Source organism: Nesoenas mayeri, assembly GCF_963082525.1.
Source record: "Nesoenas mayeri genome assembly, chromosome: 5".
In the NCBI taxonomy this organism is placed as follows: domain Eukaryota; kingdom Metazoa; phylum Chordata; class Aves; order Columbiformes; family Columbidae; genus Nesoenas; species Nesoenas mayeri.
In genome coordinates, this window is record NC_137548.1 from 31,963,864 (window position 1) to 31,991,446 (window position 27,583).

A 27,583-nucleotide genomic window follows, 5' to 3' on the forward strand; every position below is an offset into this window, starting at 1 on the left:
TCATTGTCTTTGTGGAAGATTTTGGAGCAGTTCTGTAACATTGCTGCCATATAAGGTAATTCCAAACAATAGTAATGTGCAGGAGCAGCTAAAATAATTGGTTTACTGCTATAATTTTCAGTTATGCAACATTATACTTTTTCCTTTTATGTGTCTGGTATCCTCTGGAGTAAATCTCCGTTCCTTTCTTGGAAATAGTATCAACGTTCTTCCAAATCTTCTTTTAGATGTAAGTAATCTAAAACAAAAATACTACAATATTGTGTTCAGGCCCATATAGATATCTGATGGGGGGGATGAAGGGGTTCGCTGTTAATACTACATGCAAAGTTTCTCTCACAAAACTTGGAGGAAGGAGAGAGACTAAAAATCATTGACATAGCTGTAGCCTCACTTTGGATTAATTACTGCACACTTAACCCAGCTAAAGATGTAGTAATGTTTCTGAAAGCTTAGAAAATCTGAAATGGGCTAAAAATGTATCTACAGTTACAATTTAATTTGATTTGTAGCAGACAATGTAGTGATATAAGAACAGGAATGAAACAAGAAATTAAATGTATTTTTAAGACTACTTATTTGTGGTTTCTGTTTGTTTTGTTTTCATTTATTTTCACTTGGCTCAGTAGAGAAACAGCAACACTGTTGCAGGTATGACAAAAGGTTGGAAACAATCTCACCTCTCTGCATGACAAATGTTTGAAAACATTTTGTTGTTGTTGTGAAGAAATTCAATGAGAATGATAAAAATGGTTTTCATAACAGGTCTCAATGAAAAGTATAGACTTTGGCTGACAAACATTCAGCCAAAAAGGATTTTTACTGGAAAATACTGTAGTTCAGTGTCATAGTTCTCCAGGTCTTATCAGCAGGAGTCTTCCACGTTACACAGTGTTGTACAGTGTCTACACCCCTGTGAGAGAGGTTGGGAATCCAAGGAGTCCTTGGCAATGAAGAAGAGGGTGGGCCACGGGGCAAAGTGTTATCATAAATCCACCGTGAGCCTACAGCAACACATTCCAAATATACTAGGGTTTGGACAGTTTCAGCTTGCTAGTAAACCCAAGATTTTTCATAGAAAAAGAGGTAAATTAAAAACAGTCAACATTTCACTCTTCTTCAGAAATGTAACTTCAGCTGAAAGAAATGTAGAATACCTGTAAACTATATGCAAAAAAATAATGTGCAACCAAAAAGCACATATAGAGTAACAGTGTGGAATCATTGTGCAGATCACAACATGTTCTTATATGGGTGACTAACAGCTTTGTTAAACTTGAAACTTTGAAAGCTTGTTTTTTCCTGTTTTGGGAGGTGGGGGAGTGATTTTTCTTTTAATCTGGGGTTTGTTTTTATTTCTTTCCTCTCAATGTTTGTTTTCAATTTGTCTATTCTGTCTTCAAAATACAGCCATTTACAGTTATGCTGCATTTCCTGCTATAATTATCTTAAAATAATCAAATCTACTATGTCACTGAAGAACAGAGGGAAAAATTATTCTTTTAAAATTTGGTGTGGGACAGATACCAAATGTAAATCTCAATGTTCTCATTTCATTTACGTGAGACACCATCTCTAGACAGTAAACTGCTACAGGGCAAACACACACTTCTTGTCTCTTTTACTCCAAAATTTTTCGATATTTGTCAATGACGTGATGTATCAGGATTCATTTTCACATTGATTCAAGTTTAAATTTGCATGGAAAAAACACACCAGTATGTTTTACAGAAAGCTGACCATGAAGACTTGCAGAAAGAACTTGCAATGCTTAGTGTTTGAAGGGTAAAATGACAGATGGGGTTCAATTTATATTGTTATGCATGGGAAAAAAAAAACCAACCAGCTGTATACTTGCAATGATGAGCTTTGAACAAGCTATTGCCAATCAGATAATAGACCTTAGAATTATTATGGTTTTACAAAAATATCAGTTCAATTCTCAGTGACAAGTCAAAAGGACAACCTGAATATTAGGAAGTCTAGTAGACACCAAAGCAGAAAATGTCATCATAGACTGTGTTAGTCAATAATGTGCCTATCAAGAGCTATTAAACAGAAAGACACAATCTCTGTCTTGGTAAAGCACTGAACTGCAGATGATAAGGAAGATTTTTTTCCCTATGTTTCCCAATGCAGAGACTCAGGCATTGATTGTAGAAATTCTTTTTATATAAACTTCCTTAACACAGATCAAAGGATGGTTTTGGTAGCCCCATGCTCACAGTTCTTTCATACCTATTTCCTATCAGCCAGTTGTAGTCTTAGAAACATTTTCCCTGGCCATGACTGTCTCTAAATATTAAGAACAGCCTTACAATTGGATTTGCACAGATGGACTTCTGTCTCCAATAATATGTTAGGTTCTGTATAAATTTTATCTTGCAAAACAGAGCAGCTGCTGTGCAGCAAATGCCTAGATGGGCAAAAGCAGATATTGGCAATGGTTTCATCCAAACAATCTAGAAAAAAAAAAAGAAAAAAAGCACCACACAAAAACCCTAAATCAAAAACCCTAAAACTACTATTTCTGGTATACTTAAGAAGAATATGTCTATTGTCTCTCACAATAAGGATTGTTTTTTATCCTGTGACAATTATTTCTTAGTCCTAAAATGTTTGTTTACAAAACTAAAGCATATATTTAGATGAGGAGTAAGACTTGAAAGGTAGGTTTTTAATTATTTAAATGCGTAAAAATACATACTTGCTTAGTTTTGCTTACAGGATTTTGTGAGTTTAGGGGGGTTTATGGGGGCATTATTTTTTGGTGTAATTTCTTAGGACAAATCCAGCAACGGTTAAGCAGTTTTACTTTTTGACCACCAGAGGGAGTCCACGGCAGCTTTGCTCTAAAATGGGATGTGTGATATAGGCAATATGTTCTTCTGCATGTGCTTTTCTCTTTCCAGGTTGTAGCTATGGAAATACACTTTAAAAATGTAGAAATACACAAAAACTGAAGAAAAATTTAAAGTTTAATAAATAATTGTGCTTCCTAAGTGCTAGTCTTTCTAAAACAAATCAAGAACGCAGACATAAGCGATTTATAGACATAATTTAACTCTACAATGTCATTTACCTCACTTGAAAATGTTAAGCATTTGCTTAAGTATGTTTTCTAGTATTGGGCTGGAGAAAAAGAAAAAAACAACAACAACAACAACAAAAAGAAAAACACCAAAACCCACCCTGAAAGTCAATAGGTAAAACAATAGGTAAAAGGCTTGTGATACTTTGGAATTCTTATTCTATATTAATAGAATGTGTAGTTCATTGCTAATACGTTATCAGAATACATGTTTATGATGGGGAAGTATATTGATGTGTGTACATATATCAAATTACTATAAACAGGTATATTCTTTGAAACTCAGCATGTTTGCAAGCTGAAAATAAAACAGAAATCCTCATCTCATCATTACTCTACCATATAATCTTGTAGCTGTAATTGGACTACATTTTCTTTTCTGCTCTACTGATGAAATGTCTCCTGCAGTCCGATGGGGTTTTGCATGGGTACGTCTCAGAGGAACTTTCCTCATCGCGCAATGTGTAAGTCTATTGAATTGAAATAAGATTCTCCATCTATAGTGCTAGTAACATAATTAGAATAATAAGATATTATAAATTATACGTGGAAAACAGAGATTAGTAGACTCTAGTCTACTTAGTAAGCTTGGTAAGAAACTCCACCAAAAGAAATAAGAATAGATGATGCTTCTCTTCAGTCACAGGGAAGTTATTTTGAGACAGATCTTAATACCTTCCTAAATTTGAGCAAAGTATGAGTTTGATTTGTAATAGTTTAGAGCTGGAGACAAGACAATAGAAATATACAGTGTGAACTGAAACACAAGGCTGTGTACTTGGGATTAAGAACAAAAAACTTTCTATAACCTTGAAACTTCGTAAAAGTAGAAAAAAATCCTTAGTAGAAAGAGAAAAATCTGACTGTACCCACTGATCTCAGAATGGCTGTGAACTGTCAATACAAAACCAGCATTAAAAGGGCTAATATAATTTGCCAATCATTTCAGTCATATTATTTACAAAAGCACAGTAATGTATTGTATAAGGCTCCAGTGAAACTAAATTTAACATGCAATGCATAATTCTAATTGCTATATTTAAAATAGATTGATTGAACTTGAAAGAAATACAAAGAGACCTCTGTAATGGTCACCATAATGATGATCTTATAATAAAAAAGGCTAAAAAGTTGTTCAGCTCATAAATTACTGAGTAGGGATATATTTCTACAAATTCAGGAAAGATAAAACATTCAGTATAGGAACTATTTGTATCCATATATTTAAGATAAAACTGTCTATTAGACTACATTTGTATCGTGCTTCTTGATGAAATGTTCACTGCAGTTCAATTGACTTTTGCAAGACTACATCTCAGACAAATACAGCTAAATATGCAATGCAATCAATTAAGATTGGTCTTCTTCCAAAACCAACTGCTACCGTGACACTTGCAGTTTACATTCTTTAATTGTTAAATATGAGGTCCAGAACACAGTTTTTCAGTGTCTGAAATTCTTACACTCTCATTATATCAGATGACTGTGAGACAGAACATCACAAGCTGTATTTCCAAATACTAATCCAACCAAAGTGAACTTTTAAAAGGTCCTTACACTTTTTTTAAATAGCTGTGTCTTTGTCTTTAAATGGGCTGTCAATGAGATTTTTTCTGCCTTGTTGATTTGGGCCAGCAAAACTGCAGTACATATTTAGTTTAACTCCTTCGAATCTTAGATTAAATACCTTTCCAGTAAAAAATATTACACTGTATATTTTAACATAATACAGTCTTCTTAATTAATTTTTTTATGTTATCGACATAAATGTCTTAAACTTCAACTTTAGTTCCAACTAATCAGTAGATTTTATAATAAATATGAAATAAACATCCTAATTATTTTAATAAAACATGATTCCCATTAGCTTTAAATTTTTCAAACCATCTCTTCTAAAGCCAGAATTTTTTTAAAAACTACTCAGAAAGGATAATCACCACAGGTGGCTCCAGCAGCTCTAGGTGGTCAGCAGCACAGCAGGATGGTCTAAGGAAAAGACTAAAAAGAATACAGCAGAAATGAGTTCTTGACCATGCACATAAGCAGATAATCAAGTGGTAAGCTAGTGCTAGCTATATATATATAACGATTGCTGACAGATAGTCTTGGCAAACTATACTATGCCTAATTTTTTTTTCATCTTTTTGTATAGAGATTCTGCTGACATTTATGTTATAAGGATGTGTATGCATTCTGTAACATACACCACATTAAAACGTTGGCTGGACAGAGACATTTTTCCACAAGAGGGGGCTAATACTCCTTACTAGGTCCTGAGTAATAAGATTTCTTCATCAGAAGTCTGAAACTTATGCATACCAGACTCCAGGTTAAACTTTCGCACTTAATAACTTTTTCTCATTTAGCTGGTCCCTTTAGGAGATACAAGAGAAACAGGAAGGGAGAGAAGTCACCAGCTACTCCTTGGGTAACAGCAGTGGGATGAGAGATTGTTGTGACTAAGAGAGATTTTCAGATGCAGCATAGTAGTAAATTTTGGTTTGGGTGGGGTGGTTGGGTGTTTCTTTATTAGGCATTTTTAAAACCAACACTTAGTACAAAAATCGGCTAAGAAAACTTTACCTAATTCCTCTGAGTTTACACAACTGTTCAGAACACAGCACATGGTGAAAACTGCAGTGGTTACTGAAATAAATTTTATCCTCTAAAAAAAATGAAGAGAATTCAAATCTTATTTATTTCAGAACTTCTGATCTTAGTTAATCAAATAATAAAAAAATCTAAATTTCCCATAGAAAACCCCTTTTGTTGATAAAGTTTCATCAGAGTAAAAATTAAAGCAAAACGCTTTAATTATTTCAAAGGCCATCTGTCTAAAAATTAACTGGAGACCCATGTCCTTTTGGCTGTGACACAGAGTTAAAAATGGTTAGAGTCGTGAAAAATTCCTTTTTCTATTATTGTTATAGTGCTTTTAAAATTCCTTTTTATGTTATATTTTCACTAGAAGGAAGCATTATGGGTGCTTTCTATGAAGTCAGGCATATACTTGTATGAAAGGGCTTTGATTTCACTAACATTGCAATTTGTATCAATCTATACTTGCTTCAGGCTGCTGGCTGGGTCCACATCTTTGACCAACTTAAGGATAATTGGGTGGCTGAAGTAACATGCACATTTTAAAAAAATGAACTGAATAAGTATTATTTATTAGTGAACATTCTAGCTCTTGAAAAGTTACTGAATTGTCAATTTAGTGTATGTGGTTTATAGGTATGTTCATATGAAGTCACATTATATACAAAACTTATTTTTCTTAATGATAAAAGACATAAAACATAAGTATACGACCCTTAGGATTGCAGTGGTCCATGATGCAGAGACCTGAATGCAAGTGTTAAAAGGAAGTTCCTGATGGCTGTTACTTAGAAAAAAAAAAAAGCTGAACTGCCTAGAAGGATGTGAAAGAAAGCCTGGAGTTCAGTGTGGGCTGAAGAAGACAAAGCAGAATAGAGGGGCACTTTACTGAAACACATGCAATTAGTAAAACCTGAGTCCTTGAAAAGTAGTAAGAAATGTCATAGCAGAATAAATACTTTAAAAATAGATTTAAAATCTTTCTAAGTCCACCCATGGTTTTAGGTTACACAACTGCCTAACAGCTCTGGCAAGGTACCAGGTAAATTGACACACCTTGGTAAATATTTGTATTACAGGTTACAACAGAACTGCTCATTCTTTCTGTTAACTTGCACTGGCTGTACTTTCTTATGGTTGTTTCTCCACTACACAATGTATTCACCGTTGTATTCACCACATTGTGGATATTGCGCTAATAACATGCAAAATGACAACATTAAACTTCATGTTTCACTAAGATTTCTCCAACAGTTTTATTTTTAACATAAAGTTGTCATTTAAGCATTAGAAGGAAACTAGCTTTGGCTGCTTTGTAAAAGTCTTCCTTTGTATACACTATTTCAAGACCTCTCTAGTATCATCCTGAAGATTTTAGTATACTAAACATGACTGCATTATTCCTAAGTCTTTCAGAATGCTCTTAATATGAAGTAGCCTGTTGTAAGAATAGATCTGCTATTCGGTTTTGTTCCTCAGGGCTCCATATTTGGACCAGTAATGTTCAATATCTTCATCAATGCCATAGACAATGGGGTCAAGTGCACCCTCAGCAAGTTTGCAGATGACACCGAGCTGAGTGGTACACTTGACACACCTGAGGGACGGGATGCCATTCAGAGGGACAAGGACAAGCTGAAGAAGTGGGCCCATGCGAACTTTGTGAAGTTCAAAGTCAAGTGGAACCTCCTACCCATGGACCTGCAGAGGAGAGCCACAGAAATTATCAGAGGGATGGGATTGTTCACCATGGAGAAGAGAAGGCTACAGGGAGACCTTATTGTGGCATTTCAGTACTTAAGGGATGCTTATAAGAAAGATGGGGGCAAACTTTTTAATAGGGCTTGTAATGATAGGAGAGGAGGTAATGGTGTTAAAGGGGGGAGATTCAGACTAGATGCAAGGAAGAAATTTTTTACAATGAGAGTAGTGAAACACTGGCACAGGTTGCTCTGAGAGGTGATAGATTCCCCATCCCTGGAAACATTCGAGGCCAGGCTGGACAGGGCTCTGAGCAACCTGATCTATTTGAAGATGTTCCTGCTCATTGGAGGAGAGACTGGACTAAACAACCTTTGAAGGTCCCTTCCAACACAAACCATTCTATGATTCTATAATTCCCAATTTTGACAGACTTCAGGTCTGATAAATACAACTCTAAGGGGCACTGTGTGAACCAGGTTATTTGTAATATTTGCATTAAAACTATATTACATGGGCTTTTAAAAAGCTATGATATCTGCATTTTCACTTAGCTAAGGTTATAGTAGCAAAGCTCACTGTGCTCAGAATTCCAATTTCTGCACAATAGTTTTGGTTTTAGATTCCTCTGTTTAATCTACACTTATCTCTGAAGTATTGCAAGCCCACTGGGGCTTGGTTGATGCCTCAAGCCTGACAGTGTTTAAGATGCATTTGGACAGCGCCCTTAATAATATGTTTTAATTTTTTGTGCTCCCTGAAGTGGTCAGGCAGTTGGACTAGATGATCATTGTAGGTCCTTTCCAACTAAAATATTCTATTCTATTCTATTCTATTCTATTCTATTCTATTCTATTCTATTCTATTCTATTCTATTCTATTCTATTCTACTCATATCCTCAAAGATTTTTAAGTTGTCTAACTTCCACTGATATCCTTAGTGCTTTTCAAGGTCTAAGCTTGAACATACGAGAATAATTTCATTAATTCTGCAAGAATTCAAATGTGTTTTTTGTGCAGTTGAGCCAAATATAAAGATCTAGCATTAAATTATTGACTCTTCCTAAAGTGAATTAATCTGCTTGCTCAAAAATAATCGCTGGTCTGCTCTAATCAGTGTTCAAACTATTTTTCTGCTCCAAGATTCTAGAAAGGTGATTTATAAAACTACTGCCACCACATAATAGTAAATTCACTAGGTGATGTGACCTTGCATTTCAAGCCTGTTGTGCACTTTCATCAGCAGGCATAAACACTTGAACATGGAGATTTCTAATGAGAATGCAGAGAAAAAATTACTTATGATTTGTAGAGGGCTCCCCATAATGTTCAAGTGCAGTTACCATAAAGTAAGATGCCTCCTGATTATTTATCCAACATAATTTCATTATTCTGCAAACAGTGTGTTCTGCAAACATACTTTTAAAGTAGGTGTTACAGCTTGCTCACTTAACCCGGGCCTAGCCTTTCCTAATTCAACATAAGTTCTGTTAGAAACGATACTGCAGAAATGGCAAAGTACAGAGACCTAATTAAATTACCTACTACAACAACCAAAAAAAAAAAAACAAACCCTAGGACACTTGAAGAAAAATGTATCAGGCCAGTACACATTTACGGCATTGTAAAATTTTCAGTTTGTAACATGACTGGTGCTTGGTAAAAAATGGGTTTATCTAATAATTGTTATTTCTTTGTACTAAATCTCTTGCTTCCATGTGCACCTTAAGTCACTTAATGAAGAATAATCACTTAAACCAAACAAACACTGGTCAATAACACATTTAAGCAAACACTTACACTTGGATAAGGTGGTCTTAACTAAATATGAGGTGAGATAAAACACCTCCCTCAAAAGAGAATCTGCTTGCAAGGTGCTAAAATAATTAGTATTGGGTTGTTATTTTAATGAAGCTTTGTACAATATAGAGCTGATTGAATCTGCTCAGAACAGCACCTTCAGTACAAAGCAAATGCAACCAAAATGCACAGCAATGAAGAGGATGCAGTTTTTATGAAACAACTACAGTGAAATATAATCAAGGAAGAGCAGCTCCTGATACTTGACTCTTTCATTATCTGCACTAAGGTCTGCACGTCCAGAACTATATTATTGGGCTTTGCCCTGAATGTTCTTTACTCCAAGGAATTTAGAATTGAAGAAAAAAGAAGGGAGGGAGGGAGGGAGGGAGGGAGGGAGGGAGGGAGCGAGGGAAGAAGGGAGGAAGGGAGGAAGGGAGGAAGGGAGGAAGGGAGGGAGGGAGGGAGGGAGGGAGGGAGGGAGGGAGGAAGGAAGAAAGGAAGGAAGGAAGGAAGGAAGGAAAGGAATCTGAGGGAATTAGGGTTGTATTTCTACTATGAAGTGCCCGGTCAACCCATCTTTTACAGCTGAGTGTAATTTTAATGTTGGAGAGGTTATAGTCAATGCACAATCAATAAAATTTCACTGGCAGTATGTCCCTATTAAAGCGAGGACTACACGGATATGGTCCATATGAAGATATTCCTGCCAAGGAACAGAAATTACAGTTATAGTCTGTAATGAGTGAGTAAGTAGCCAAAGGGGTCACTAGGTGCAAGGAGTAAAGAACAGACGACAAAAAAGAACAGATCAGTCCTACACATTGCCCACTTTCAGAGACGGTAAGTTCTCAGTCACAACCTCATCCATCTGAAGTTGGTGGTAAAGCACTCAGACTTGATTTTTCTATACACCCAAAAAGTGTGTATCACTTATGGAACTGAAATTTATAGAATATAGTAAAAGAAAGCAGAAACCCACTTAAATAAGCAGTAACATGTTGAAAAAGGACCCAAAGTATTAGTATTTCACTTTAGTAAAGGGGCAAAGGGTACAATAGGGATTTCAATGTTTTCAGTTCTTTACCTTGTATAGCTCTTTCCATTTGTTAATATCATCATTTTTTGCAAAATATTCAGACCATTTCTTCTAATTTTTCCTGGATTTTTTTGTTTTGTTTTGTTTTAGAGAAAATGTCTACAGTGCAGTAGACACCCCCACAAAATATATTATGATGGTAGCTGTGGCCTAGCAAAGGTACTACATGTTGAAAATTGAATGGTTTGTTTGTCTAATGTATAACACATAAATTCCACTACAGATGTCACTGAGACATACTCATTAGAGTATATGAATGCTTGAAATTAGCAAAACAGTGTAATGAAATTACCAAAAAAAATAAATAAATAGGAAATAAAGTAACTTTTTGTCAGTTCCCACGCATGTTTTTATCTGCATCTAGAGAAATAAACTACTCTCATTATTATTATTATTATTATTATTATTGTTGTTGTTGTTGTTGTTAAATTAACAGAAGAAGCATATCCAGTAACTTATACTTCAGCAGCTCCTCATACTTTTTGAAATAGAGCAATGCACTATTTAGAGAAACAGAAGTAAGTGTTTCTTCTTTCGCACCCAGGAGACAGTCACCTGAAGGAATCTGCCTTTGGAGGGCAGAGACAGGCAGAAGATGACCAGTTATCCATAGAACTCTTTTAAAGGCAATTGCCGCTCCTTTTTCCATGATACAAGGACATTATTTGCCAACACCAGCTGTGAGGAAAGAAAAAGGAAAAACATAGTATTTTTTTCAATACCGAACAAAGTAAACACTAGAGAAAGAAAAACAGTGTTAGTATTCCTTGGAAAGTTTTTTCAGTGCTTGTGTATTACTTAAAGCTGAACCCCTCAAGGTAGATGTTGCCTATATGACTACTTAAGCTTTCATTTTTAAAAGTGTTCCTATAATAGCTTCTGCAGCTGCCAAGATAAGCCAGAATACATGACCTCAGTGAACCTCGAAGATTCTCAGGCAGGGGGCTAATTAAAATTCCATCCACTTCTACAAACTGCTTGTTTGTTTGTATCTGATTATTTTATACCTTTTCATTATTTTTTTGCAGCCTTAGTCACGAGTCTTGGATGCTTAGGATGAGGAGTACACGAGCAATCCTGTTCTTGACACTACATCACTTCTCTGCACCACTGCCCAGCTCCTGCTGAGAACCTTCCCCAGCTTCTAGAGTAATTTTTGGCAAAAAATGATGCCACCTACTTATGGCTGCAGTGATGTAGGACATACATCTATATCCACTGTGGTCCTTGCGATGTGAATTTGATGAACAATGATCCTATGCCCATTTCCTGATGCATGCTCTGACTGAAATGTTATACTAGCATGTATAGCAGGGCTACCAGGATAGAGTTACATGTGTCACTCTTGTGTTCCTAGAACACATTCTTCAACTTCAGAGATTTAGCAACTATCTAGTTTGAAGCAATTGCTATTAGACTGTGAGAGTGCACATACATTTTCTCCATAACATTTTTTTTCTCATTTTTATAACGATCACTCTGTTTATAAGTTCTGCCACAGGAACCTCTTAAGCTGCTGCCTAAGAATGCTGCTACATTTTTTCCATTAGCTAAAGAAGCTGTTAATACAAACTTTAATTTTTAACTTGTCTGAAACTAAGTGGATTACTTTTCTATCTTCCAATTGTAATCAATAATTACTTGATGTCTCTGTGCAATTATAGCTTGTTCATACAGACTCCATCCCTTGTATCATTGATTGCAGAAGAGTCCATTTCCAGAAAACAAATTATTTCTGTGTTGTTTTAATAGTAGCTGGATATACGGAAAATATCTCTTTTGTGTCTTAGTGCAACATTTTGAGCTGATATTTCTCAGGGGAACTTTACCTTGTCTGAAATTATGAACTCAATTGGATACTGCAGTTTTAAGATCCTTAATTTGTCTTAAGAGATCCTTTTTTTTATTATTTCTCTGGCTGAGGAGATGCATTGATTAAGGTTTATGATGAAAAGCAGACCAGCTAACAGTTGCAAATCTTCAAGAGATTGAAACAAATATGGAATGTTGCTCACAGAAATCAGGTATTGAGGAACAGTCAAATCTTTGAAAACTTAGTTAGATAAAAGTATTTCTTTGTGTCTGAAGGACAGCACTTATTTTTACAAGAACATGAACCAGTCCACACATGTGAATCTTACTTGCAAGAGGAAATACTTCAACCATGTTCACATATCTGTTTTGGAGCAGTGTTTTGATTAGTTTAAGTAATCTGATTGACAGTTCAAATTTTTAAGTTTGGAAAAGACAACAGTAATAGTCCATAACATCTAATGTCTCTTTTCTGGAGAAAGACAGTACCTGTTTCAGGTTACAAATTAAAACAAAAACTATATAGTAAAGAATGAACAAATAACCAGAAGCATGAATTTGGGTTTTGGTACCTTAAACTTATTTTTGAAGAAAATAGTTTATCAGACTGTTCAAAATCTCTTCTATTTCCTGAGATACTACATTCCTCAAGAATTTTATTTTTGCTGTCAACTGTTATAATCATCTATATTTTCCAGGCAGGCCCAAGCAGGGTTATAGTAATTAACCTGAATAAAATGTAATGACTCATATTCACCGTATTTTTCCTGTAGTCAGAACATCTAAAATTATCCTTTTATTAGACCAAAATAAACCTTTTCAATAACACTGTTAATTCAGAGCATATGTTAATAAACTTTTTGTCCAATGGCAAAACTAGGCAAAAGGCTTTTTCTAATCCATTCTGCATTACAGTCTGGAACTTTTATCACGTATATTTTTCTCACATTGAACAAGAAGACCATTCAATTTTCTTCAACAGTTTTGGCAAAACTCAACAGTTTCTGATTTCAACCATATCCAATGTGTAAGTCATCATCAATTTTTAATTTATCCATATATACTCACCTACACATCTACTTATCTACAACAAAAGACTTAAGAGCTAATTCTCTGTTATGTTGCAGTTCCTTTATAGTAGTCGTAGATAATAACTGGAGTGATTTTTCCACTATGATATCAACTCAGCCTTCAAAGAGAATTTGGTTCCTACACAACAGCCTTTGAGTATAAGAAGGTAGCACATGCTACACCATACTTCCGCTGCTAATTTTGAAATTCATAAAATTAAAAAAAAAAAATCTAATTAATGCAACCAAGTGTATGAAAAAAATATTCATGGAGTTAACGTAGGCTACCATGGGTTTATCTATATAAAGAGGCTGCATTCTATTTTCAATGGTAATATTTGTACAATGGTGCAACACTGATGTTACTCCAAATCCACGCCACTCTAACTTCCTACTGAATCTATATAAAAGAGTACCTATTGAATATATACTCGATGAGACAAAGAACTGAAAAAGTCTCACTCTTAGTGAACTTTAGAACACTTAGATTAAAGGATTATTAGTTTTTGCCTTTCTAAACTGAATCCAGATAAAGGATAAATAACCAGCAGATCATCTGTTATTGATGGACTTTCTGCTTAGTTTTTTTCTTTTTCTTCTCCTTCCTCTTTTTTATGTTGTATTGTTACTGACAGCTCTTCTCTCCTTACATAGGATGAAGCCTCATTATGGCACAGAAGCTAAAATGAGATGAAGGGGAATGGAAACAGTTCCTGTAAATGAGTAGTCAGGAGCAAAATTTTGATCCTCATATTCTGAATGTCTGTCAGTCTGAACTAACTGTATGAGGGAAAGAGATGAAATACTGTTACTATACTGTTACGTTCCTCAAAGACACCATTCTCTGTGGTGGCAATTCTCCTGCATGGATAAAGCCTTCCTGTCCTATAGCAGAGCAGGAGCCAAGTTTAGAGCATTGCAAACAATGGCATATTACTGATTGAAATGAAAACCCATTGAGGCCCACTGTTTGAAGGCACACTTGCAGTAGGTTATGAAATGGAGAGACAATGAGGTGAGGACAGTGAACTGGACGTTCATTTCAATTCCTACACCATGACTTTTGTGCAAAGAATGTTGCAATAGTGCTTGCAGGAGGTCAAACATCCTTGCATCTCAGAGTAGATTTATTTGATGCCTTTCATAGGCTCTAACTGTCTTCATCAAGAGGTGCACGCAGATGCACATAGGTAGAGGAAGTCAGTACCGCTACAGAGGACATCCTTTGGCTCTGAAATCCTCCATGTTCATCTTCCTTTGAACACTATCCTTTCAACATTTATTTTCTCTGTGTCCGTGGGATATGGTGGCTCCTTGGTATGCTTAGTCTTTCAGAGCCAGAAAGAGGGGAGAAGGATCACTCCTTAGCAGATTCAGCTCTTCATTTCCAGACCTGGCACTGTGTTTTCCATATGTGATTTTATTCACTAACACCTGCAGACTGTATTGACTAAACACAACACAAAACATAGCACTGTTTCTGGTGATCAGTGTTTGCACTATGAGCACTGGAGCTGTTTCCATCCATTCGCTTTTTCAGAATCCAACCTCGTTAGAATTCATGCTTTCAAACGAGCAGTTATATTTGATATTAGAATTTTATCACAGGTATTGTCGTCTGCCTACAAGACAAATAACTGTGCTTTGCATCCAAGGAAGTTCAATATAAATAGCTTCTTGATAGTCATTAAGAAAAAGACTTAATGAGTATAAAGATTACATACAGAATTTGGGAAAAACAGCTGAAGAATGCACATATTGATTACAGAAAAAATACAAGTATGAGATTCAATCCAAAGCAGAATCAAAATATTTGAAAAAGAAAGCCAGTCTAATGGAATGACTATAAGAGTTATTTTAGAATTGTATTATATGCCATTATCATTATTCCCAACTAAATACATAATCTTAAGCTTTGTTAATTAAATCATTTGAACTTCAAAACTACATGCTTGTAAAAATTTGCTTTCAAAGCATTTTGGTGGGGTTTTATTTAAATATAAATATATAAATATATATATATAATATATATAACAAAGGTTTTATGAAACAGGAGAAAACTGTCAGATAATGACAGGTTGCTTGGTAACAGCAATTTGATTGGAAACTACTTTTTGAAATGTACAATGATAGTTGTCCTTGCAAAAGTAGAATTTCCTGATGCAACACTCTCTGTAAAAGCTATTGAAAATATGACTGACAAGGCCGAAAAATTTTGAGCCTGAATACCTTAGGATTCAGTTGCTTGTGAGATGCTAAAATAATTCAATTTTTTTTTAATTTTTTTTTATTTTTTTTTTTAAGCCTACCACCTCTATTTAAAGAAACAGACAAAAAGGTAATACAAGTTTCAGTTGAAAAGGAAACTAAGCCCCTGGAAGCTGCAATGACATTGTTCAAATTATCTACATAGTTTTGAATCAAAAATTACTTTCTGATGTAGTGTACCTCTTGAGTATAAGTGATGACTGTGATTTAGCATGTGACTAAATATGAGACATCAATGCTTCAGAATTTGAAAGACTTTAAAACTTTCCTTTCAAATATGAGTTATTTTTCATGTGACTAAATCTCGCAAGTTGTACACCAGAATCTTCTAGAGCATTTTTCAGTTCCTACAGCAGAAATTACATGAATTCTATATTTAGATGTATTTCTCCATTATTTACAACACGTCAATATTATATTTCAACTTCATCTGAAAGTACAGAAATAAATAATTCATAGACACTTTTTACTCAAGGGTCAATCCCCTGTGAAATTAGTTCAAAATTAATAGAGGTGTAAGTTGTGTGAAACCAATTACTTGAATCATTTTTGGCAATATAAATGATCTTTTGACTGAGAAAACCACCTTTATCTTCAAAAGTTCTTGTAAAAAAAATAATAACTGCTATGAGGGATAAAGGCAGAGGCATTGCACAAGAAAGCACATACACACAGGGCTGTTAAGTTCATTATGGGATTGGAGAAACAGTTCTATAAGGAGATGCTGAAAGAAGAAAGGTATGTTGGTTCTGGGGGTCAAGGTCTGAGACGTTGCTGAGAGGTGCCACAACGTGTCAAAAGCACAGACTACAATCCATTGCTACTCTTTTTTGTGGTTATGAATGATACTACGTGCTGGAACCTGGGCAGAATCAAGGAAGACTACAAAACCCTGGGGGTGCAAACAAAAAGTATTGGTGCCCAAGTCATCTTATCCTCCATTTTACCAGTTAGAGGAACAGGTGCAGTCAGAAATATACGTATAGAAGTCAGCTACGGTGATTGTAGAAACCCTACCAAATGCCTCTGCATCAAGATCCAAGGGGGTCATCTCCAAGGGGGATCTTACAGTAGACGTCTGCTCCTGACTTCCAAACCAAGATGATATGGCCAAAAAAGCAATATCTGAGTCACTTCAGCAAGCTTTGGGTCAGTAGAACCTGGTTCTTATGGGTCTACCACATGCTTGGAATGCATAGAGGACTGCTTCCTCATACAAATGTTTGGTGTGCCAATGAGGAATGAGGCACTGCTGGACCTGCTACTCAGAAACTAAGGAAACTTGCTTTGTTAATATCTTGGTTAATGATAGCCCTGGCTGTAGTGATCACAGTAATGTGGAGTTTGGCATGCCACTGAGCATGCTGAAAGTTAATACTAAGACAAAGGTTTTATATTTCAGAAGAGCAAACCTCACCCCACTCAGACCTCAGCTGGAAGGAGCTCCATCGGAAGCTTCCATAGAGGATAAAGGAACTGTTGAGTGCTGGGAGTTTTTCAAGAACACTCTCCTGGAAGCACAAAAACAGATCATCCTCTTTAGAGGTAATGGAAGCAAGTGAAGTAAGAGACTCCCTTGGCTTAAATATGAGTCTGCTCAAAACCAAAAAAGAAGCATATCAGACATGGAAAAGTGGATTAATTCACACTGAGAACTACAAGGGCACTGCCAGGGCATGCAGAGATTGAGTTAGAAAAGCAAAAGGTCATCTCAAGTTGAAACTGGCCAAAGATATGAAAAACTACAAGAAAGGGTTCTTCGGGTATGTAAACAACAGGCAGAAATAGAAGGAAAATATTAGCCCACTGTTAAACAGAAGAGATTAATTATTCACCCACAATGCTGAAAAGGCAGAGGTCCTCAATACTTTCTTCCCCTCTGTCTTTACCAGCACTGCTGGGTCCCAGGCCTTGGGAACACAATCCAGGTTGATGCAAACGCAGACTCACTGTCAGTGAAGGAAGAGTTCTATGTGAACTATTACAGGAGCTTGACTGATGGCCCCTGACATTATCTACCCAAGGGTGTCAAAAGATCTGGCTGACAACCTTGTGAGGCCATTCACCATAATCTTTGAGTCATCATGGAGATCAGAGAATGCCCCAGAAGACTGGAAGAAGGCTAATGTCACCTCCATCTACCAGAAGGACTTAAAGGAGGGTCCAGAAGATTATAGGCCCATTAATATTACTTTAGTCCCTAGGAAAGTTATAGAATTAATCCTCCTAAGGGAGATCGCAAGTCAAATGAAGCACATGATTGAAAAAGGCAGTATGGATTGACCAAGGGCAAATCATGTTTGAGATGCCTGACCACCTTCTATGAAAAAATAACCTGCTCCATTGATGTGGGGCAAGTGGTGGACATTGACTACCTGAATTACAAGGTATCAAGCCCCTGATTGAGATAAATGAGGCAGTTCACATTTCTAAAATTAGCTGTTTAAGCGTCTTCAGAGAGTGTCAGTTAACGTTTATGATTTCAAGTCTGATTTCATAATATAAGATGTGAAATCAAAGTACAGTCCAGGAGTCAAGCACATAGCTGGACATTAAGTTTTAACTTGAACCTATAGTCTGTTTCATTATTGAGCTAACAGTGAAGGCAATCACTTGAAGTGCACTGACACTTCTTTCTGATTGGCACCAGTCTGTCAGGCTGTCTGCAGCACAGTCAAAACATTTGGTATTCCTCCCACTAGAGTGCACAAGAGTTTCAAAAGTGGCAATCAGGAATCTAAGTGCTGTTAAGTGTGTTGAAAATTTACTTCATTACTTCTAGGAGGAAATCTTGTTTTAATTAAAGTCATCGAGTATCCTGGTTTCAGTTGGAATAGAGTTGTTTTTCTTCCTAGTAGCTGGTATAGTGCTGTGTTTTTGATTTAATATGAGAAGAATGTTGATAATACATGCATGTTTTAGTTGTTGCTAAGTAGAGCATACACTAAGTCAGGGACTTTTCAGCTTCTCATGTCCTGCTAGCAAGAAGGCTGGAGATGCATGAGAAGATGGGAGGAGATAACAGCCAGAACAGCTGACCCAAACTGGCCAAAGCAATATTCCATGCCATATGATCTCATGCTTAGTAGATAGTTAGCTGGCGAGTCACAGCTTGGGAGCTGACTGGGTCAGCAGGTGGTGAGTTTGTTTTATATATTCTTCATCACTTGTTTTATATATTCTTTAATTAGGAGGAAGAGCAAGCAGAGGAGGAGTATTTTCCCTTTCTGTCCTCTTAAGCTGTCTTTATCTTAATCCATTAGTTTATTTCAAATTCTCTCCCCCATCCTACTGGGGATGGTAGTGAGCAAACAGCTGTGTATGGTGTTTAGCTGCCTGCCAGGATGAACCACAACAGCTAATAGTGAAGATCATGACTGTGCCAGTGATTAATTACTGTCACTGTTTTACAGATACTACTAATTCTGAAAATCAATGGTATCAAATTGTAAACTACTTAATACAAAGGTGACTGCAGTGCTAAAATACATCATACCAGCTAGGGAAAGAAAATAATTGGACAACTTGTTTGCTACTATTAAGACAACATGAACTGCTGAGGAAAAATTATGCCAATGTCCTGGATGGAAAAATTAGGCATTCCAAAGTGTACCTACACAGCATTTGCTTGGCAGAAAGGAGTTACATGTAGAATATGCTTTGAAACCCACCTACTTGCTGCCTTTTAGAGTATTAGTCTTTCATGTACATAGAGTCTCATTTGCTCTATAAAGTAGCCTCTAATCACACTTATAGGCCTATCAACTATAGGGTACATGATCATGATCTTGAGGACTGCCTTAGTGAAGTCTCTAAGATGCAGTGCAGATGTATCCACTTTCTCCCTGTTGCAGACATTTATTTATCAGAATGAAGGGTTATACCCTTTTATATAGAACCTAGCAAGCACTAAGACCACAGACACTGAAACCAAGCAGTGAATTTATACACCACTGGTTTGCATGGGGATATAGCAGAAGATTTGGCGAGGAGGTTGGTTAAATGTGGGTGTGCTCAGGTATGTGTAGAGCACATACATCCCACTAATTGTTTTGCTGGCCTTGTGTGCTTGATGAGTAGAACCTCTGTGTTAGCTAACATAGGCCTGTGAGAAACTCTAGGCATCTTATCACTATGTCTGAGATTCCTGCTTTGTTGTGGGAGTGGGAGGCTGCACCTGCATGAAGCCTTGAAATACAGGTGAGCTCAGCAGGCCCAGTGATCTTCCAGAAGGGCTGAACCAACCAGCGCCTGCGCGCCCCACCTGTGTCACCTCTGTCTGGGAGCTCAGGTGCTACTTCGGAGATCCCCCAGTAGAGGTAACTAAAATAAAATTTGCTCTTTGCAATGCATTTGTGGCTTCTGGCTCTTCTTGCGATGCGCCTGCGTTTGTGTACACAGCTCTTCCAGAGATCTCAGAGCCATGCCTCACAACAATAAAGAAGTGATTTTAAGTAGCAACATATTGCTTGTTTTCACCATACCATGTGACCTCTAATCAAGCTACAGAAGTTGTCAGATTCTTCTACGGAGAGCACCTTCACCAGGAAGAATACAAATCTGACTGGTTCCCGTTCTCACAGAGAAATTTTTGATTCTCAAAGGACAGATGTTTAAAAACTAATTCCCAGCAACAATTTCTTTTCTGGCAGTGCTTGTGATTGTTTCTTTTGTTTTCACCAGGATCCTTACAACTACCACCTCATTTAGGAATTCTTCTGATAGAAACTGAGATAAGGGTAAACACCCTGTCAAATGCTGACATACTCTGAATGAAGTTCACGATAAACAAGGAGATAAAGTGATAATGGTTGATTGTCCAATATTCAGAGAGGATTGTGGATCCTTTATGCCACTTGTTGCAACTCATGCAGCTTCCAGCTGTTCGACATGTGACAGTTACCTGCTGGTTTTGATATGTTTTGCATTTGTTCTATACCTTAATGCTGCAATCACATTGGTATGTTACAAAACATGTAGTCCTTTTTACAGGTCACATTTGGACTGCATATTCTTATGTACAGCTACCAGTACAGTTTAACAATGAAACATTGTTCCTTATGATGGCCTTTGGCTGAAATGCCATTAGTAATTATATTTTTTCTATTTTCAGTGCATTATTAAAATAACATTGTCTTTTCTCATGTCATAATTGCCCTCTTCCAAATGCCATTATTTAACAGTGCCTTTTGAATTTACACAGTTTCTCTTCTCTTCTGAAAGATTCTGCTCAGTTATTCTTTTCATCCTATGTGCTGACTATTCTAGTTCAAATATCCAGAAGCTGAAAAGCCTATACTGAGAAGGAATTTTCAAAGCTTTTACATCAAAGTAACAGACCTATCCACTCTGCTGTAAGAACTTTGATGATGCAAGCCAATATTTTTTTTTATTATTAAATGAATTTATTTTTAAGCAAACTTGTGCCACCAAACTAATATGTTCTTTTAAACCACAGAAAGCAAAGAAGCTCAGAGTCATTTAGTTTCCTATATCAATGAAATTATAATAATAGCCTCCAAGGACATCATTAACATGATGTTAACTTCAATACTGTTTTGAAAACCTGTAGAAATACAATTATATGGTTGAAGCACTAGACTGAGATTCATGTCATCATTGATTCCACTCCTAGCTTTAGGATATTGGATACACTATTTAAACCATTCAGATTACTTATATTACATATGTGCTGGTTATAACAGAACAGGTCTTAGGGACAGGAGAAGTGAGCAATTGAGTAGAGTAGCTAATAGAAAGTAAAATCACAAACTCCAGCAAACAGAAGTACAACACAGATACTCTGGTATGCTGGCTCAGGAGAATGGGTGCAAAGTAGGACTTGAACACTGGCAGCAGAACTTTGTCAGCCTCATATTAAGGTTAAGGAACTCTTCAGGCCTTGTGTCTTTGGCTCCTAAAATGCTTGTTGAGGATGAAAATATTTCCCTTTATACATAATGACAAATGTTCCTGCACAGATTTCTACAGTCACAAACTCTAAATCCTTTAAGCTTTATTATTTGTTCTTATGCAAAAATAGAAACAAATACATCAAAAAATAATCTCTTGATAATCTATGTAATAAAAATAGAAGAGAGGATAATCAAAAGTTTAAACCTTTCACAACATATCAGTCCAAGTTGAAGTCTTATGAGCCAGCTACAACCTCTAAATCTTGTAGTGTAGCAGAAACATAGATCAGATCTTCATTCTTTGTTAATGACTAATACAACATCACATCACAGAGATTTCCTGCTTTTCTATTAGGATAATGCTCCCCAACATGTTACGTTATAATTGCGGGGTAATTACCAGTAGATTTCCTGAAACATTGATGGGAAATATCTCTAGCAAGTGTCTGTCATGACTAATAAATGCTGAATTAAAAATCCCCATCTCTAGAGATCTCTGAACTGAAACACACAGCAATTAATAACAGCTAATAAATAATGAGTGCCATCTACATATGGTAACCCAAACTCCCCCCAAAAAAATGTAGTGTTCCCCAAAAGGCAGTTAAGATTTCAGTCCAGGTTATCAATTGCAATTTGGAATCAAGTATCATAGATATGTTTTTAGAGGTCAGTTAAATCATCCAATTATGTTTTCAGATTCTTGTATTGATAAACCAGATAAATATACAGAAAATTTGTGCCAATAACAAAAAGTACATTCAAAATTCAAAATATGTTTTGCATACAAAGCACATAGAGTATGAACAGAAACAGGGATAGTTAAGGGGGAGGGATTTTCAAACTGTTCTTGTTATAGTGAAAAGAAAAGGACTGCTTACACTGTCAGTGAGACCGTTAAGCCTCTTTGTCCATTGAAGGAATGCAGTCCACTCCTTAGAATCTTTCTGGAGCTGGTACAGACTTTTTCCCCCTTAACAATGTGCACAGCTCTTCAATTTCTTCCTGCTTCTGTCTCATTAGTACTATTTAACAAACTACTTAATTAAAGATATAACTTCAGATAGGACCTATTTCTTTGCTTAGAGACAAATGTATTCTTTGATGCTTTGTTCACCTAGAGTTTTAAAATTAGTTTACTTTCCTCACAAGTTCCCCATAGTAAACCTTTTTCTTTTTTTACCACGAATCTCTGCCATCAGTGCTGGCACAATTAGGATAATTACATTATCTGTCATTTCTAACTGATAAAATTCCAGGTTTTCAGCTAATGTGATTAGTGAAAGTTGTATAATGGTTCCCAGAAGTAACCTTCTACTCTACTTCCTTTTAAGTACAATGTAATTTATTCCACTGTCTTTTGTGCTTTACTTTGTTTCCATGGATTTCTGCTTGAATAAACTCCAACTTCAGTTTAGTCCATTCTCCAGCTACATCAGTGGAAATTCTTATTTCCTTTAAAAGTTATTCTGAATTATTTCTGTAAGATTGGGCTTCAGTCTTAGATGTGCTTTTATACTTATCCTCTCCTTGTTCTTTTCAGAATTTTTAAGACTAACAGAGCTTCTGATATTCTTAAAAAAAAAATAAAATAAAATAAAATAAAAAATTAAAAAAATGCAATATATAACTCAGCAAGACACTTTGCATCCATGTTTTATTCTTATCCTTCCAAATTTTAAAGCATTAGTTCCATTGCTAAATGTCCCTCTATACCCTTTCCATTCTTTTTCCATGTACTCACTCCAAAAATCCTGTCTGGTATCTATTTAAAACAAAGTAAAGGAAAAAAAAAGAAAAAAAGAAAAGAAACATAATTTTCGCATCTTCCCATTTCCTAGTATATGTGTTCCTGTATTTTAAAGTTTTTTCCAAACTTTTAAATAAATCTGTCAGCCTGCCAGTGTGACTCATTTAAATTGAATACACAATTCCTGCACTTAAAAACTAATTAAGGAGCCCAGAATACTTAATTTTGTCGAGGGTTCCTGCTTTTCTTAGGTGAATCTGAGCATACAAATTACTTAAAGCAATTTCTGGAAGGAAGAACGGGAGTTAATGAGCTCTTGTCCCAAAGGATTTTCTCCTGTTTTCTGCCTGAATACTGCTTGGACCATTAAAGTGCATAGAAACATGTACAAATCTAATGTACCATTTCACTTATTTATTACAGTGTACTGAACACTTATCCATACCACTAAGATAACAGTAAAATGAAAAAGTCAAAGTGAATATATAATTGAAGTTATCCCAACAGAAGAGTTTTCATAGTCATAGAATAGTTTGTGTTGTAAGGGACCTTCAAAGTTCATTTAGTCCAAACCCCTGCAATGACCAGGGAAATCATCAACTAAATCAGGTTGCTCAGAGCCTCGTCCAGCCGGACCTTGAATGTCTCCAAGTGTGGGACATCTACCACTTCTCTGGGCAATATGTTCCAGTATTTTACCACGCCCATTGTAAAAAATTTCTTCCTCATGTTTATCCTGAATTGCCCCTCTTTTAGTTTAAAAACAATATCCCTTGTCCTGTCTTAACATACCCTTCTGAAAAGTCTGTCCCCATCTTTCTTATGAGCTCCTTTTAAGTACTGAAATGCCACAATAAGGTCTCCCTGGATCCTTCTCTTCTCCAGACTGAATAACCCCAACTGTCTCACTCTGTCCTTATAGCAGAGGTGTTACAGTCCTCTGATCATCTTGGTGGCCCTCCTCTGGACCCACTTCAACAGGTTTTCCTGTGCTGAGGACTCCAGAGCTGGATGGAGGACTCCGGGTAGAGTCTCACCAGAGCAGAATAGAGGGGCAGAATCTCCTCCATCTATGTGCTGGCCACACTCTTTTTTTATGCAGCCCAAGATACAGATGGCCTTCTGAGCTACAAGTTCACATTGATGGCTCATGTCTGATTTTTAATCCACCAGTATCCCCAAGTTCTTCTCTACAGGGCTGGTCTCAATTCCTTCATCCCCCATGCAGTACTGATACTGGGGTTTGCCCCAACCCAGGTGCAGGATCTTGCACTTGGCCTTGTTGAAGCTGATGAGGTTTGCATGGGCCCACTTCTCGAGCTTGTTCAGGTCCCTCTGGATGGCATTCCATCCCTCAGGCGTGTCAACTGCACCACTCAGCTTGGTGTCATCTGCAAACTTGCTGAAGGTGCACTCAATCCCAATGTCTATGTCATTGATGTAGATATTAAGAAGTACTTGTCCCAGTATGAACTCCTGAGGGACACCACTTGTCACTAGTGTCCATTCAGACATTGTGCCATTGACCACTACTCTCTGGGTGTGACCATCCAGCCAGTTCCCCATCCACTGAACAGTCAACCCATCAAATCCATACCACTCCAGTTTAGAGAGAAGGATGTTGTGGGGGGGTTGTGTTAAAGGCTTTACAGTAGTCCAGACAGACAACATCCACACTGCTTCCTTTGGCCACAGAGGTAGTTACTCCATCATAGAAAGCCAGTATGTTGGTGAGACAGGACTTGCCCTTGATGAAGCCATGCTGGCTGTCCCGAATCACCTCCCTGTCCTCCATGTGCCTTAGCATAGCTTCTAGGAGGATCTGTTCCATAATATACAAGTACATCAATCATCCTATGCCTCTGATAGTCTTATTTAATGCTAGCTTAACTAACTGTCTGGGTACTGGACAAAAGGGACTATTGAATACTTATGGCTACAGTGTTAAATTTGCACGTTTGATACTGCCACAGAGGAAAAAAAAAAAAAGGTAGAGAAATCTTATTTTTTACAAAATGCCCTATAAAAGTAAAATTTCACAAATGGAGCATTGCGGAATACATTGTGTACAAGGAGTTAGTGATCTTGAGCAACCCATGCTTTCTCTATTTGGCCTTGTACTTAAGTCTTGAGAAGTCCGTTAGCATGAGCAGCTGCTCTAAGAGAGTCTGCTGGAATGCCCTATGCCAGCCTGTGCTGTGCACTGGTGCCTGTTACAGCAGAGATGGTGTTCCAGCCTGTCAGGAGAAGATATATGATTTTGTTTGTGACACTAACTAAGAGGTGCCATGGTAAAGGGGGGAGGAGGAACCTCTCCACACATGGGATCTGCACAGTATGCCATGGAAAAATCATCTGGGGTCTGTCTGATGCTGCACAAATGCAGGATTCCCAGCATCTGAAAGGATATAGATTTATTTGCTGTCTATATTCCTCTTATTTATAGATCTTATCTTTATTGATATTGTCACCAGGATTAATTGGAAACATCACCTGGGCTCATACTTTGAATAGAGGTTGGCACAACTGACAGCAAGAAATTTGGAAAAGGGAAGGAAGGGGTATTCGTATAATTTCCATGCTAATTTTAAGAAAATTAAAACTGGCAAATCTAGTAAGGAACAAGTCAGAGATATATAGGTGACATAAGTAATGCTGTTGAGAGAAATATTAACATAGAGAACACACTGAGTGAATCAGTACTCTGTCAGGTTAGAATGTCAGATGTAGTCCAGAGAAATAGCTGAAAGGCTGTATGCTCATGCAAGGGCATGGGTAGCAGAATGAAAGTAATAGATGTACCACTGAAGATGTGAAACCAGACAAAGTAAAAAAAAAAAATCCAGTAGAATAGAAATCTCATTTAAAGTACAGTTTCTGTTGGATACATGTTGTTTCGAAAACAGAGAAAAGAAAGTAGAGGTGTGGAGACAGCAGTATACATTTAGGATCCAACCTCAGCAGTCTGTTAGGCTCAACTCTGGATTTTGGAGTTCCATTATCCTCAAAAGTTCCCCCAATATTTCATCCTTCACCCTGTGCAAGGAGAAATTACCTTTGTCCTCCTTGTTAAGTATATACCAATAGAATGTTTTATACAGTGTACGAGAGGGGTGTTCCGTTATTAATTCTGTATTGTTACCTGATTTTATCTCCTGTAAAAGAAAAAAAAAAACATTATTGAATGCACCATTACACTTGTAATTAAACTTAAGTGAGACTGAGAGTTTCCTTTTGTGGGAAACATTTTTGTTTTAAAATAGTTTGATTCCAAATTTGTACCCAACATAATGCTTCTGAAAAAATATGTTGACCTGTTCTATGTGATATCTGCACTTCATATTCTAAATTAAGTAGACACAAAAGATGCTAGAATATTTATGTTCTTTTAAATTGTCATCACGTGATCTATCATTGGATATTATGTCACATTATATTCACTATATATATTTGCAACTAAGAAATAATGAAAAAATGGAAAAATACTAACAGTAATATAAAATAACAAAATATCTATCAAAAGAATGCCATTTCAAGTAGAGGCTTTCTTTTTTTTCTGGAACAAAAGTTTCCTAAACGTATTTCTAGATATCTCTTTCAGTAGATTTATTGCAAATAATCGATTTTTTTTTTTAATAAGTTTTACCAAAAATAACAATTCAATGAAAATTCTGTAACTTTCCTATTTCTTAAATTAGTATAATTGTTGCTCCTAATGGTTGCTACTCAATAGACTGATAATCACTGCACAGCCAGTATGCAGCTAAAAGCTGTTTGCACTACAATGAGAAGAGACAGTTATAAACTGGTCAAATCCAATAAAGAAAAAAATGAATACAAAATTACATAGAATCTCATTTCAGCAGAAAAGCGACTGAGCACTAAATATTGATAGTATTGAGAAAATAAACGCTGACTAATAACAATATATATTTCCTCTGGTGGAAAGGAACATGCATATTTTACAATCAAAGCAAATCTTCAAAACCACAAATCTCGGGGTTAGGCTTATTTAGAGATAACATCTATTTCAGAACCATTTTATTAAAATATTTGATATTGAGAATCACAAGCCTGGATAAAAAGAAACACAATCTTTCTTCTAATAGTCTTCATTTTTTTCCCCTTTACTAATCTGATATGAAGCAAGGCAAAAAAAAAAAAAAAAAAATCAACCCCAAAATACACAAAGAAACAAAACACTTTCATTTCAGTATTTTAATTGTAGGAATAATATCCATTTCTAGGAAAATACATGAGTTTGTTAGGTGCAAAATCTATCCCAGACAATGGAAAAATACAGTTACATTGACATTTCTTACAGCCTTCAAGGGTGTCTTTCAAGCTAGACTAACTAAAACACGATTAGGCAACCCAGGTCAGGTAATGTCCTTTAGATCCCATCAGAGTATCTCACAGATATCAACAGCAGTCAACAGAGACTGTAGTAGAAAGCGTTCCTAAAATAATTTCATCAAT